Below are 15,895 nucleotides of genomic sequence, written 5' to 3'. Positions count from 1 at the left end.
GCAAATTCATTCAAATATATGAGAAATGTTAAAATTCGACTTCAAATGAGGAAGATAGACTTTGAAAATTTTCAATAAACACAAATTGACAATCGACCTCAGCGGGCTTCAATGAATGTAAATCGACGATATCTGATAAAGTTAGATGCGAACTCATTTATATATATAAGAAATGTTGAAATTCGACTTCAAATGGGGAAGATAGACTTTGAAAATTTTCAATCAACACAAAGTGACAATCGACTTCAATGGGCTTCAATGGATGTAAATCGACGATATCTGACAAAGTTAGATGCAAACTCATTCAAATATATGAGAAATGTTGAAATTCGACTTCAAATGAGGAAGATAGACTTTGAAAATTTTCAATAAACACAAAGTGACAATCGACTTCAATGGGCTTCAATGGATGTTAATCGACGATATCTGACAAAGTTAGATGCGAACTCATTTAAATATATAAGAAATGTTGAAATTCGACTTCAAATGAGGAAGATAGACTTTGAAAATTTTCAATAAACACAAAGTGAAAATCGACCTCAATGGGCTTCAATGAATGTAAATCGACGATATCTGATGAAGTTAGATGCGAACTCATTTAAATATATAAGAAATGTTGAAATTCGACTTCAAATGAGGAAGATAGACTTTCAAAATTTTCAATAAACACAAAGTGAAAATCGACCTCAATGGGCTTCAATGAATGTAAATCGACGATATCTGATAAAGTTAGATGCGAACTCATTTAAATATATAAGAAATGTTGAAATTCGACACCAAATGAGGAAGATAGACTTTGAAAATTTTCAATCAACACAAAGTGAGAATCGACTTCAATGGGCTTCAATGAATGTAAATCGACGATATCTGTTAAAGTTAGATGCAAACTCATTCGAATATATAAGAAATGTTGAAATTCGACTTCAAATGAGGAAGATAGACTTTGAAAATTTTCAATAAACACAAAGTGACAATCGACTTCAATGGGCTTCAATGGATGTTAATCGACGATATCTGACAAAGTTAGATGCAAACTCATTCAAATATATAAGAAATGTTGAAATTCGACTTCAAATTTGGAAGATAGACTTTGAAAATTTTCAATAAACACAAAGTGAGAATCGACTTCAATGGGCTACCATGAATGTAAATCGACGATATCTGACAAAGTTAGATGCAAATTCATTCAAATATATGAGAAATGTTAAAATTCGACTTCAAATGAGGAAGATAGACTTTGAAAATTTTCAATAAACACAAAGTGACAATCGACCTCAGTGGGCTTCAATGAATGTAAATCGACGATATCTGATAAAGTTAGATGCGAACTCATTTATATATATAAGAAATGTTGAAATTCGACTTCAAATGGGGAAGATAGACTTTGAAAATTTTCAATCAACACAAAGTGACAATCGACTTCAATGGGCTTCAATGAATGTAAATTGACGATATCTGACAAAGTTAGATGCAAATTCATTCAAATATATGAGAAATGTTAAAATCCGACCTCAAATGAGGAAGATAGACTTTGAAAATTTTCAATAAACACAAAGTGACAAACGACTTCAATGGGCTTCAATGGATGTTAATCGACGATATCTGACAAAGTCAGATGCAAACTCATTCAAATATATGAGAAATGTTGAAATTCGACTTCAAATGAGGAAGATAGACTTTGAAAATTTTCAATCAACACAAAGTGAGAATCGACTTCAATGGGCTTCAATGAATGTAAATCGACGATATCTGACAAAGTTAGATGCAAACTCATTCAAAAATATGAGAAATGTTAAAATTCGACTTCAAATGAGGAAGATAGACTTTGAAAATTTTCAATCAACACAAAGTGACAATCGACCTCAATGGGCTTCAATGAATGTAAATCGACGATATCTGACAAAGTCAGATGCGAACTCACTCAAATATATAAGAAATGTTGAAATTCGACTCCAAATGAGGAAGATAGACTTTGAAAATTTTCAATCAACACAAAGTGAGAATCGACTTCAATGGGCTTCAATTAATGTAAATCGACGATATCTGACAAAGTTAGATGCAAACTCATTCAAATATATGAGAATTGTTGAAATTCGACTTCAAATGAGGAAGATAGACTTTGAAAATTTTCAATCAACACAAAGTGAGAATCGACTTCAATGGGCTTCAATTAATGTAAATCGACGATATCTGACAAAGTCAGATGCAAACTCATTCAAATATATGAGAAATGTTGAAATTCGACTTCAAATGAGGAAGATAGACTTTGAAAATTTTCAATAAACACAAAGTGAGGATCGACTTCAATGGGCTACCATGAATGTAAATCGACGATATCTGACAAAGTTAGATGCAAATTCATTCAAATATATGAGAAATGTTAAAATTCGACTTCAAATGAGGAAGATGGACTTTGAAAATTTTCAATCAACACAAAGTGACAATCGACTTCAATGGGCTTCAATGAATGTAAATTGACGATATCTGACAAAGTTAGATGCAAATTCATTCAAATATATGAGAAATGTTAAAATTCGACTTCAAATGAGGAAGATAGACTTTGAAAATTTTCAATAAACACAAAGTGACAATCGACCTCAGTGGGCTTCAATGAATGTAAATCGACGATATCTGACAAAGTTAGATGCAAACTCATTCAAATATATGAGAAATGTTTAAATTCGACTTCAAATGAGGAAGATAGACTTTGAAAATTTTCAATCAACACAAAGTGAGAATCGACTTCAATGGGCTTCAATGAATGTAAATCGACGATATCTGACAAAGTTAGATGCAAATTCATTCAAAAATATGAGAAATGTTAAAATTCGACTTCAAATGAGGAAGATAGACTTTGAAAATTTTCAATCAACACAAAGTGACAATCGACCTCAATGGGCTTCAATGAATGTAAATCGACGATATCTGACAAAGTCAGATGCGAACTCACTCAAATATATAAGAAATGTTGAAATTCGACTCCAAATGAGGAAGATAGACTTTAAAAATTTTCAATCAACACAAAGTGAGAATCGACTTCAATGGGCTTCAATTAATGTAAATCGACGATATCTGAAAAAAGTTAGATGCAAACTCATTCGAATATATAAGAAATGTTGAAATTCGACTTCAAATGAGGAAGATAGACTTTGAAAATTTTCAATTAACACAAAGTGACAATCGACTTCAATGGGCTTCAATGGATGTTAATCGACGATATCTGACAAAGTCAGATGCAAACTCATTCAAATATATGAGAAATGTTGAAATTCGACTCCAAATTTGGATGATAGACTTTGAAAATTTTCAATAAACACAAAGTGAGAATCGACTTCAATGGGCTACCATGAATGTAAATCGACGATATCTGACAAAGTTAGATGCAAATTCATTCAAATATATGAGAAATGTTAAAATTCGACTTCAAATGAGGAAGATAGACTTTGAAAATTTTCAATAAACACAAAGTGACAATCGACCTCAGTGGGCTTCAATGAATGTAAATCGACGATATCTGATAAAGTTAGATGCGAACTCATTTATATATATAAGAAATGTTGAAATTCGACTTCAAATGGGGAAGATAGACTTTGAAAATTTTCAATCAACACAAAGTGACAATCGACTTCAATGGGCTTCAATGAATGTAAATTGACGATATCTGACAAAGTTAGATGCAAATTCATTCAAATATATGAGAAATGTTAAAATTCGACCTCAAATGAGGAAGATAGACTTTGAAAATTTTCAATCAACACAAAGTGACAATCGACTTCAATGGGCTTCAATGAATGTAAATTGACGATATCTGACAAAGTTAGATGCAAATTCATTCAAATATATGAGAAATGTTAAAATTCGACCTCAAATGAGGAAGATAGACTTTGAAAATTTTCAATCAACACAAAATGAGAATCGACTTCAATGGGCTTCAATGAATGTAAATCGACGATATCTGACAAAGTTAGATGCAAACTCATTCAAAAATATGAGAAATGTTAAAATTCGACTCAAATGAGGAAGATAGACTTTGAGAATTTTCAATCAACACAAAGTGACAATCGACCTCAATGGGCTTCAATTAATGTAAATCGACGATATCTGACAAAGTTAGATGCAAAGTCATTCAAATATATGAGAATTGTTGAAATTCGACTTCAAATGAGGAAGATAGACTTTGAAAATTTTCAATCAACACAAAGTGAGAATCGACTTCAATGGGCTTCAATGAATGTAAATCGACGATATCTGACAAAGTTAGATGCAAACTCATTCGAATATATAAGAAATGTTGAAATTCGACTCCAAATGAGGAAGATAGACTTTAAAAATTTTCAATCAACACAAAGTGAGAATCGACTTCAATGGGCTTCAATTAATGTAAATCGACGATATCTGAAAAAAGTTAGATGCAAACTCATTCGAATATATAAGAAATGTTGAAATTCGACTTCAAATGAGGAAGATAGACTTTGAAAATTTTCAATAAACACAAAGTGACAATCGACTTCAATGGGCTTCAATGGATGTTAATCGACGATATCTGACAAAGTCAGATGCAAACTCATTCAAATATATGAGAAATGTTGAAATTCGACTTCAAATTTGGAAGATAGACTTTGAAAATTTTCAATAAACACAAAGTGAGAATCGACTTCAATGGGCTACCATGAATGTAAATCGACGATATCTGACAAAGTTAGATGCAAATTCATTCAAATATATGAGAAATGTTAAAATTCGACTTCAAATGAGGAAGATAGACTTTGAAAATTTTCAATAAACACAAAGTGACAATCGACCTCAGTGGGCTTCAATGAATATAAATCGACGATATCTGATAAAGTTAGATGCGAACTCATTTATATATATAAGAAATGTTGAAATTCGACTTCAAATGGGGAAGATAGACTTTGAAAATTTTCAATCAACACAAAGTGACAATCGACTTCAATGGGCTTCAATGAATGTAAATTGACGATATCTGACAAAGTTAGATGCAAATTCATTCAAATATATGAGAAATGTTAAAATTCGACCTCAAATGAGGAAGATAGACTTTGAAAATTTTCAATAAACACAAAGTGACAATCGACCTCAGTGGGCTTCAATGAATGTAAATCGACGATATCTGATAAAGTTAGATGCGAACTCATTTAAATATATAAGAAATGTTGAAATTCGACTTCAAATGAGGAAGATAGACTTTGAAAATTTTCAATCAACACAAAGTGAGAATCGACTTCAATGGGCTTCAATGAATGTAAATCGACGATATCTGACAAAGTTAGATGCGAACTCATTTAAATATATAAGAAATGTTGAAATTCGACTTCAAATGAGGAAGATAGACTTTGAAAATTTTCAATAAACACAAAGTGAAAATCGACCTCAATGGGCTTCAATGAATGTAAATCGACGATATCTGATAAAGTTAGATGCGAACTCATTTAAATATATAAGAAATGTTGAAATTCGACACCAAATGAGGAAGATAGACTTTGAAAATTTTCAATCAACACAAAGTGAGAATCGACTTCAATGGGCTTCAATGAATGTAAATCGACGATATCTGACAAAGTTAGATGCAAACTCATTCAAATATATAAGAAATGTTGAAATTCGACTTCAAATGAGGAAGATAGACTTTGAAAATTTTCAATAAACACAAAGTGACAATCGACTTCAATGGGCTTCAATGGATGTTAATCGACGATATCTGACAAAGTCAGATGCAAACTCATTCAAATATATGAGAAATGTTGAAATTCGACTTCAAATGAGGAAGATAGACTTTGAAAATTTTCAATAAACACAAAGTGAGAATCGACTTCAATGGGCTACCATGAATGTAAATCGACGATATCTGACAAAGTTAGATGCAAATTCATTCAAATATATGAGAAATGTTAAAATTCGACTTCAAATGAGGAAGATAGACTTTGAAAATTTTCAATAAACACAAATTGACAATCGACCTCAGTGGGCTTCAATGAATGTAAATCGACGATATCTGATAAAGTTAGATGCGAACTCATTTAAATATATAAGAAATGTTGAAATTCGACTTCAAATGAGGAAGATAGACTTTGAAAATTTTCAATCAACACAAAGTGAGAATCGACTTCAATGGGCTTCAATGAATGTAAATCGACGATATCTGACAAAGTTAGATGCAAACTCATTCAAATATATAAGAAATGTTGAAATTCGACTTCAAATGAGGAAGATAGACTTTGAAAATTTTCAATAAACACAAAGTGACAATCGACTTCAATGGGCTTCAATGGATGTTAATCGACGATATCTGACAAAGTCAGATGCAAACTCATTCAAATATATGAGAAATGTTGAAATTCGACTTCAAATGAGGAAGATAGACTTTGAAAATTTTCAATAAACACAAAGTGAGAATCGACTTCAATGGGCTACCATGAATGTAAATCGACGATATCTGACAAAGTTAGATGCAAATTCATTCAAATATATGAGAAATGTTAAAATTCGACTTCAAATGAGGAAGATAGACTTTGAAAATTTTCAATAAACACAAATTGAAAATCGACCTCAGTGGGCTTCAATGAATGTAAATCGACGATATCTGATAAAGTTAGATGCGAACTCATTTAAATATATAAGAAATGTTGAAATTCGACTTCAAATGAGGAAGATAGACTTTGAAAATTTTCAATCAACACAAAGTGAGAATCGACTTCAATGGGCTTCAATGAATGTAAATCGACGATATCTGACAAAGTTAGATGCAAACTCATTCAAATATATGAGAAATGTTGAAATTCGACTTCAAATGAGGAGATAGACTATGAAAATTTTCAATCAACACAAAGTGAGAATCGACTTCAATGGGCTTCAATTAATGTAAATCGACGATATCTGACAAAGTTAGATGCGAACTCATTTAAATATATAAGAAATGTTGAAATTCGACTTCAAATGAGGAAGATAGACTTTAAAAATTTTCAATCAACACAAAGTGAGAATCGACTTCAATGGGCTTCAATGAATGTAAATCGACGATATCTGACAAAGTTAGATGCAAACTCATTCAAATATATAAGAAATGTTGAAATTCGACTTCAAATGAGGAAGATAGACTTTGAAAATTTTCAATAAACACAAAGTGAGAATCGACTTCAATGGGCTTCAATGAATGTAAATCGACGATATCTGATAAAGTTAGATGCGAACTCTTTTAAATATATAAGAAATGTTGAAATTCGACTTCAAATGAGGAAGATAGACTTTGAAAATTTTCAATAAACACAAAGTGAAAATCGACCTCAATGGGCTTCAATGAATGTAAATCGACGATATCTGATAAAGTTAGATGCGAACTCATTTAAATATATAAGAAATGTTGAAATTCGACACCAAATGAGGAAGATAGACTTTGAAAATTTTCAATCAACACAAAGTGAGAATCGACTTCAATGGGCTACCATGAATGTAAATCGACGATATCTGACAAAGTTAGATGCAAATTCATTCAAATATATGAGAAATGTTAAAATTCGACTTCAAATGAGGAAGATAGACTTTGAAAATTTTCAATAAACACAAATTGACAATCGACCTCAGTGGGCTTCAATGAATGTAAATCGACGATATCTGATAAAGTTAGATGCGAACTCATTTAAATATATAAGAAATGTTGAAATTCGACTTCAAATGAGGAAGATAGACTTTGAAAATTTTCAATCAACACAAAGTGAGAATCGACTTCAATGGGCTTCAATGAATGTAAATCGACGATATCTGACAAAGTTAGATGCAAACTCATTCAAATATATAAGAAATGTTGAAATTCGACTTCAAATGAGGAAGATAGACTTTGAAAATTTTCAATAAACACAAAGTGAGAATCGACTTCAATGGGCTTCAATGAATGTAAATCGACGATATCTGATAAAGTTAGATGCGAACTCTTTTAAATATATAAGAAATGTTGAAATTCGACTTCAAATGAGGAAGATAGACTTTGAAAATTTTCAATAAACACAAAGTGAAAATCGACCTCAATGGGCTTCAATGAATGTAAATCGACGATATCTGATAAAGTTAGATGCGAACTCATTTAAATATATAAGAAATGTTGAAATTCGACTTCAAATGAGGAAGATAGACTTTGAAAATTTTCAATAAACACAAAGTGAGAATCGACTTCAATGGGCTACCATGAATGTAAATCGACGATATCTGACAAAGTTAGATGCAAATTCATTCAAATATATGAGAAATGTTAAAATTCGACTTCAAATGAGGAAGATAGACTTTGAAAATTTTCAATAAACACAAATTGACAATCGACCTCAGTGGGCTTCAATGAATGTAAATCGACGATATCTGATAAAGTTAGATGCGAACTCATTTATATATATAAGAAATGTTGAAATTCGACTTCAAATGGGGAAGATAGACTTTGAAAATTTTCAATCAACACAAAATGAGAATCGACTTCAATGGGCTTCAATGAATGTAAATCGACGATATCTGACAAAGTTAGATGCAAACTCATTCAAAAATATAAGAAATGTTAAAATTCGACTCAAATGAGGAAGATAGACTTTGAAAATTTTCAATCAACACAAAGTGACAATCGACTTCAATGGGCTTCAATGAATGTAAATCGACGATATCTGACAAAGTTAGATGCGAACTCATTTATATATATAAGAAATGTTGAAATTCGACTTCAAATGGGGAAGATAGACTTTGAAAATTTTCAATCAACACAAAATGAGAATCGACTTCAATGGGCTTCAATGAATGTAGATCGACGATATCTGACAAAGTTAGAAGCAAACTCATTCAAAAATATGAGAAATGTTAAAATTCGACTCAAATGAGGAAGATAGACTTTGAGAATTTTCAATCAACACAAAGTGACAATCGACCTCAATGGGCTTCAATGAATGTAAATCGACGATATCTGACAAAGTCAGATGCGAACTCACTCAAATATATAAGAAATGTTGAAATTCGACTTCAAATGAGGAAGATAGACTTTGAAAATTTTCAATCAACACAAAGTGAGAATCGAATTCAATGGGCTTCAATGAATGTAAATCGACGATATCTGACAAAGTCAGATGCGAACTCACTCAAATATATAAGAAATGTTGAAATTCGACTTCAAATGAGGAAGATAGACTTTGAAAATTTTCAATCAACACAAAGTGAGAATCGACTTCAATGGGCTTCAATTAATGTAAATCGACGATATCTGACAAAGTTAGATGCAAACCCATTCAAATATATGAGAAATGTTGAAATTCGACTTCAAATGAGGAAAATAGACTGAAAATTTTCAATCAACACAAAGTGACAATCGACCCCAATGGGCTCAATGAATGTAAATCGACGATATCTGAAAAAGTTAGATGCAAACTCATTAAAATATATGATAAATGTTGAAATTCGACTTCAAATGAGGAAGATAGACTTTGAAAATTTTCAATCAACACAAAGTGAGAATCGACTTCAATGGGCTTCAATGAATGTAAATCGACGATATCTGAAAAAGTTAGATGCGAACTCATTTATATATATAAGAAATGTTGAAATTCGACTTCAAATGGGGAAGATAGACTTTGAAAATTTTCAATCAACACAAAATGAGAATCGACTTCAATGGGCTTCAATGAATGTAGATCGACGATATCTGACAAAGTTAGAAGCAAACTCATTCAAAAATATGAGAAATGTTAAAATTCGACTCAAATGAGGAAGATAGACTTTGAGAATTTTCAATCAACACAAAGTGACAATCGACCTCAATGGGCTTCAATGAATGTAAATCGACGATATCTGACAAAGTCAGATGCGAACTCACTCAAATATATAAGAAATGTTGAAATTCGACTTCAAATGAGGAAGATAGACTTTGAAAATTTTCAATCAACACAAAGTGAGAATCGACTTCAATGGGCTTCAATTAATGTAAATCGATGATATCTGACAAAGTTAGATGCAAACTCATTCAAATATATAAGAAATGTTGAAATTCGACTTTAAATGAGGAAGATAGACTTTGAAAATTTTCAATAAACACAAAGTGACAATCGACTTCAATGGGCTTCAATGGATGTTAATCGACGATATCTGACAAAGTCAGATGCGAACTCACTCAAATATATGAGAAATGTTGAAATTCGACTTCAAATGAGGAAGATAGACTCTGAAAATTTTCAATCAACACAAAGTGAGAATCGACATTAATGGGCTTCAATGAATGTAAATCGACGATATCTGAAAAAGTTAGATGCAAACTCATTCAAATATATAAGAAATGTTGAAATTCGACTTCAAATGAGGAAGATAGACATTGAAAATTTTCAATCAACACAAAGTGAGAATCGACTTCAATGGGCTTCAATGAATGTAAATTGACGATATCTGACAAAGTTAGATGCAAACTCATTCAAATATATGAGAAATGTTAAAATTCGACTTCAAATGAGGAAGATAGACTTTGAAAATTTTCAATCAACACAAAGTGAGAATCGACTTCAATGGGCTTCAATTAATGTAAATCGACGATATCTGACAAAGTTAGATGCAAACTCATTCAAATATATGAGAAATGTTGAAATTCGACTTCAAATGAGGAAGATAGACTTTGAAAATTTTCAATCAACACAAAGTGAGATTCGACTTCAATGGGCTTCAATGAATGTAATTCGACGATATCTGACAAAGTTAGATGCAAACTCACTCAAATATATAAGAAATGTTGAAATTAGACTTCAAATGAGGAAGATAGATTTTGAAAATTTTCAATCAACACAAAGTGAGAATCGACTTCAATGGGCTTCAATTAATGTAAATCGACGATATCTGATAAAGTTAGATGCGAACTCATTTAAATATATAAAAAATGTTGAAATTCGACATCAAATGAGGAAGATAGACTTTGAAAATTTTCAATCAACACAAAGTGAGAATCGACTTCAATGGGCTTCAATGAATGTAAATCGACGATATCTGACAAAGTTAGATGCAAACTAATTTAAATATATGAGAAATGTTGAAATTCGACTTCAAATGAGGAAGATAGACTTTGAAAATTTTCAATCAACACAAAGTGAGAATCGACTTCAATGGGCTTCAATGAATGTAAATCGACGAAATCTGACAAAGTTAGATGCAAACTCATTCAAATATATGAGAAATGTTGAAATTCGACTTCAAATGAGGAAGATAGACTTTGAAAATTTTCAATCAACACAAAGTGAGAATCGACTTCAATGGGCTTCAATGAATGTAAATCGACGATATCTGACAAAGTTATATGCAAACTCATTCAAATATATAAGAAATGTTGAAATTCGACTTCAAATGAGGAAGATAGACTTTGAAAATTTTCAATCAACACAAAGTGAGAATCGACTTCAATGGGCTTCAATTAATGTAAATCGACGATATCTGACAAAGTTAGATGCAAACCCATTCAAATATATGAGAAATGTTGAAATTCGACTTCAAATGAGGAAAATAGACTGAAAATTTTCAATCAACACAAAGTGACAATCGACCCCAATGGGCTCAATGAATGTAAATCGACGATATCTGAAAAAGTTAGATGCAAACTCATTAAAATATATGATAAATGTTGAAATTCGACTTCAAATGAGGAAGATAGACTTTGAAAATTTTCAATCAACACAAAGTGTGAATCGAATTCAATGGGCTTCAATGAATGTAAATCGACGATATCTTACAAAGTTAGATGCAAACTCATTCAAATATATAAGAAATGTTGAAATTCGACTTCAAATGAGGAAGATAGACTTTGAAAATTTTCAATCAACACAAAGTGAGAATCGACTTCAATGGGCTTCAATGAATGTAAATCGACGATATCTGAAAAAGTTAGATGCAAACTCATTCAAATATATAAGAAATGTTGAAATTCGACTTCAAATAAGGAAGATAGACATTGAAAATTTTCAATAAACACAAAGTGACAATCGACTTCAATGGGCTTCAATGGATGTTGATCGACGATATCTGACAAAGTCAGATGCGAACTCACTCAAATATATGAGAAATGTTGAAATTCGACTTCAAATGAGGAAGATAGACTTTGAAAATTTTCAATCAACACAAAGTGAGAATCGACTTCAATGGGCTTCAATGAATGTAAATCGACGATATCTGACAAAGTTAGATGCAAACTCATTCAAATATATGAGAAATGTTGAAATTCGACTTCAAATGAGGAAGATAGACTTTGAAAATTTTCAATCAACACAAAGTGAGAATCGACTTCAATGGGCTTCAATGAATGTAAATCGACGATATCTGACAAAGTTAGATGCAAACTCATTCAAATATATGAGAAATGTTGAAATTCGACTTCAAATGAGGAAGATAAACTTTGAAAGTTTTCAATAAACACAAAGTGAGAATCGACTTCAATGGGATACCATGAATGTAAATCGACGATATCTGACAAAGTTAGATGCAAATTCATTCAAATATATGAGAAATGTTAAAATTCGACTTCAAATGAGGAAGATAGACTTTGAAAATTTTCAATAAACACAAAGTGACAATCGACCTCAGTGGGCTTCGATGAATGTAAATCGACGATATCTGATAAAGTTAGATGCGAACTCATTTAAATATATAAGAAATGTTGAAATTCGACTTCAAATGAGGAAGATAGACTTTGAAAATTTTCAATAAACACAAAGTGAAAATCGACCTCAATGGGCTTCAATGAATGTAAATCGACGATATCTGATAAAGTTAGATGCGAACTCATTTAAATATATAAGAAATGTTGAAATTCGACACCAAATGAGGAAGATAGACTATGAAAATTTTCAATCAACACAAAGTGAGAATCGACTTCGATGGGCTTCAATGAATGTAAATCGACGATATCTGACAAAGTTAGATGCAAACTCATTCAAATATATAAGAAATGTTGAAATTCGACTTCAAATGAGGAAGATAGACTTTGAAAATTTTCAATAAACACAAAGTGACAATCGACTTCAATGGGCTTCAATGGATGTTAATCGACGATATCTGACAAAGTCAGATGCAAACTCATTCAAATATATGAGAAATGTTGAAATTCGACTTCAAATGAGGAAGATAGACTTTGAAAATTTTCAATAAACACAAAGTGAGAATCGACTTCAATGGGCTACCATGAATGTAAATCGACGATATCTGACAAAGTTAGATGCAAATTCATTCAAATATATGAGAAATGTTAAAATTCGACTTCAAATGAGGAAGATAGACTTTGAAAATTTTCAATCAACACAAAGTGACAATCGACTTCAATGGGCTTCAATGAATGTAAATCGACGATATCTGACAAAGTTAGATGCAAACTCATTCAAATATATGAGAAATGTTGAAATTCGACTTCAAATGAGGAAGATAGACTTTGAAAATTTTCAATCAACACAAAATGAGAATCGACTTCAATGGGCTTCAATGGATGTTAATCGACGATATCTGACAAAGTCAGATGCGAACTCACTCAAATATATGAGAAATGTTGAAATTCGACTTCAAATGAGGAAGATAGACTTTGAAAATTTTCAATCAACACAAAGTGAGAATCGACTTCAATGGGCTTCAATGAATGTAAATCGACGATATCTGACAAAGTTAGATGCAAACTCATTCAAATATATGAGAAATGTTGAAATTCGACTTCAAATGAGGAAGATAGACTTTGAAAATTTTCAATCAACACAAAGTGAGAATCGACTTCAATGGGCTTCAATGAATGTAAATCGACGATATCTGACAAAGTTAGATGCAAACTCATTCAAATATATGAGAAATGTTGAAATTCGACTTCAAATGAGGAAGATAAACTTTGAAAGTTTTCAATAAACACAAAGTGAGAATCGACTTCAATGGGATACCATGAATGTAAATCGACGATATCTGACAAAGTTAGATGCAAATTCATTCAAATATATGAGAAATGTTAAAATTCGACTTCAAATGAGGAAGATAGACTTTGAAAATTTTCAATAAACACAAAGTGACAATCGACCTCAGTGGGCTTCAATGAATGTAAATCGACGATATCTGATAAAGTTAGATGCGAACTCATTTAAATATATAAGAAATGTTGAAATTCGACTTCAAATGAGGAAGATAGACTTTGAAAATTTTCAATAAACACAAAGTGAAAATCGACCTCAATGGGCTTCAATGAATGTAAATCGACGATATCTGATAAAGTTAGATGCGAACTCATTTAAATATATAAGAAATGTTGAAATTCGACACCAAATGAGGAAGATAGACTATGAAAATTTTCAATCAACACAAAGTGAGAATCAACTTCGATGGGCTTCAATGAATGTAAATCGACGATATCTGACAAAGTTAGATGCAAACTCATTCAAATATATAAGAAATGTTGAAATTCGACTTCAAATGAGGAAGATAGACTTTGAAAATTTTCAATAAACACAAAGTGACAATCGACTTCAATGGGCTTCAATGGATGTTAATCGACGATATCTGACAAAGTCAGATGCAAACTCATTCAAATATATGAGAAATGTTGAAATTCGACTTCAAATGAGGAAGATAGACTTTGAAAATTTTCAATAAACACAAAGTGAGAATCGACTTCAATGGGCTACCATGAATGTAAATCGACGATATCTGACAAAGTTAGATGCAAATTCATTCAAATATATGAGAAATGTTGAAATTCGACTTCAAATGAGGAAGATAGACTTTGAAAATTTTCAATAAACACAAAGTGACAATCGACCTCAGTGGGCTTCAATGAATGTAAATCGACGATATCTGATAAAGTTAGATGCGAACTCATTTATATATATAAGAAATGTTGAAATTCGACTTCAAATGGGGAAGATAGACTTTGAAAATTTTCAATCAACACAAAATGAGAATCGACTTCAATGGGCTTCAATGAATGTAGATCGACGATATCTGAAAAAGTTAGATGCAAACTCATTCAAATATATAAGAAATGTTGGAATTCGACTTCAAATGAGGAAGATAGACATTGAAAATTTTCAATAAACACAAAGTGACAATCGACTACAATGGGCTTCAATGGATGTTAATCGACGATATCTGACAAAGTCAGATGCGAACTCACTCAAATATATGACAAAAGTTGAAATTCGACTTCAAATGAGGAAGATAGACTTTGAAAATTTTCAATCAACACAAAGTGAGAATCGACTTCAATGGGCTACCATGAATGTAAATCGACGATATCTGACAAAGTTAGATGCAAATTCATTCAAATATATGAGAAATGTTAAAATTCGACTTCAAATGAGGAAGATAGACTTTGAAAATTTTCAATAAACACAAAGTGACAATCGACCTCAGTGGGCTTCAATGAATGTAAATCGACGATATCTGATAAAGTTAGATGCGAACTCATTTAAATATATAAGAAATGTTGAAATTCGACTTCAAATGAGGAAGATAGACTTTGAAAATTTTCAATAAACACAAAGTGAAAATCGACCTCAATGGGCTTCAATGAATGTAAATCGACGATATCTGATAAAGTTAGATGCGAACTCATTTAAATATATAAGAAATGTTGAAATTCGACACCAAATGAGGAAGATAAACTATGAAAATTTTCAATAAACACAAAGTGAGAATCGACTTCAATGGGCTACCATGAATGTAAATCGACGATATCTGACAAAGTTAGATGCAAATTCATTCAAATATATGAGAAATGTTGAAATTCGACTTCAAATGAGGAAGATAGACTTTGAAAATTTTCAATAAACACAAAGTGACAATCGACCTCAGTGGGCTTCAATGAATGTAAATCGACGATATCTGATAAAGTTAGATGCGAACTCATTTATATATATAAGAAATG

Source organism: Diorhabda sublineata, chromosome 6 (genome assembly GCF_026230105.1).
Source record: "Diorhabda sublineata isolate icDioSubl1.1 chromosome 6, icDioSubl1.1, whole genome shotgun sequence".
NCBI classification, from domain to species: Eukaryota; Metazoa; Arthropoda; class Insecta; order Coleoptera; family Chrysomelidae; genus Diorhabda; species Diorhabda sublineata.
The sequence above is the reverse complement of the archived record's forward strand: the minus strand, read 5'-3'. Positions refer to the sequence as shown.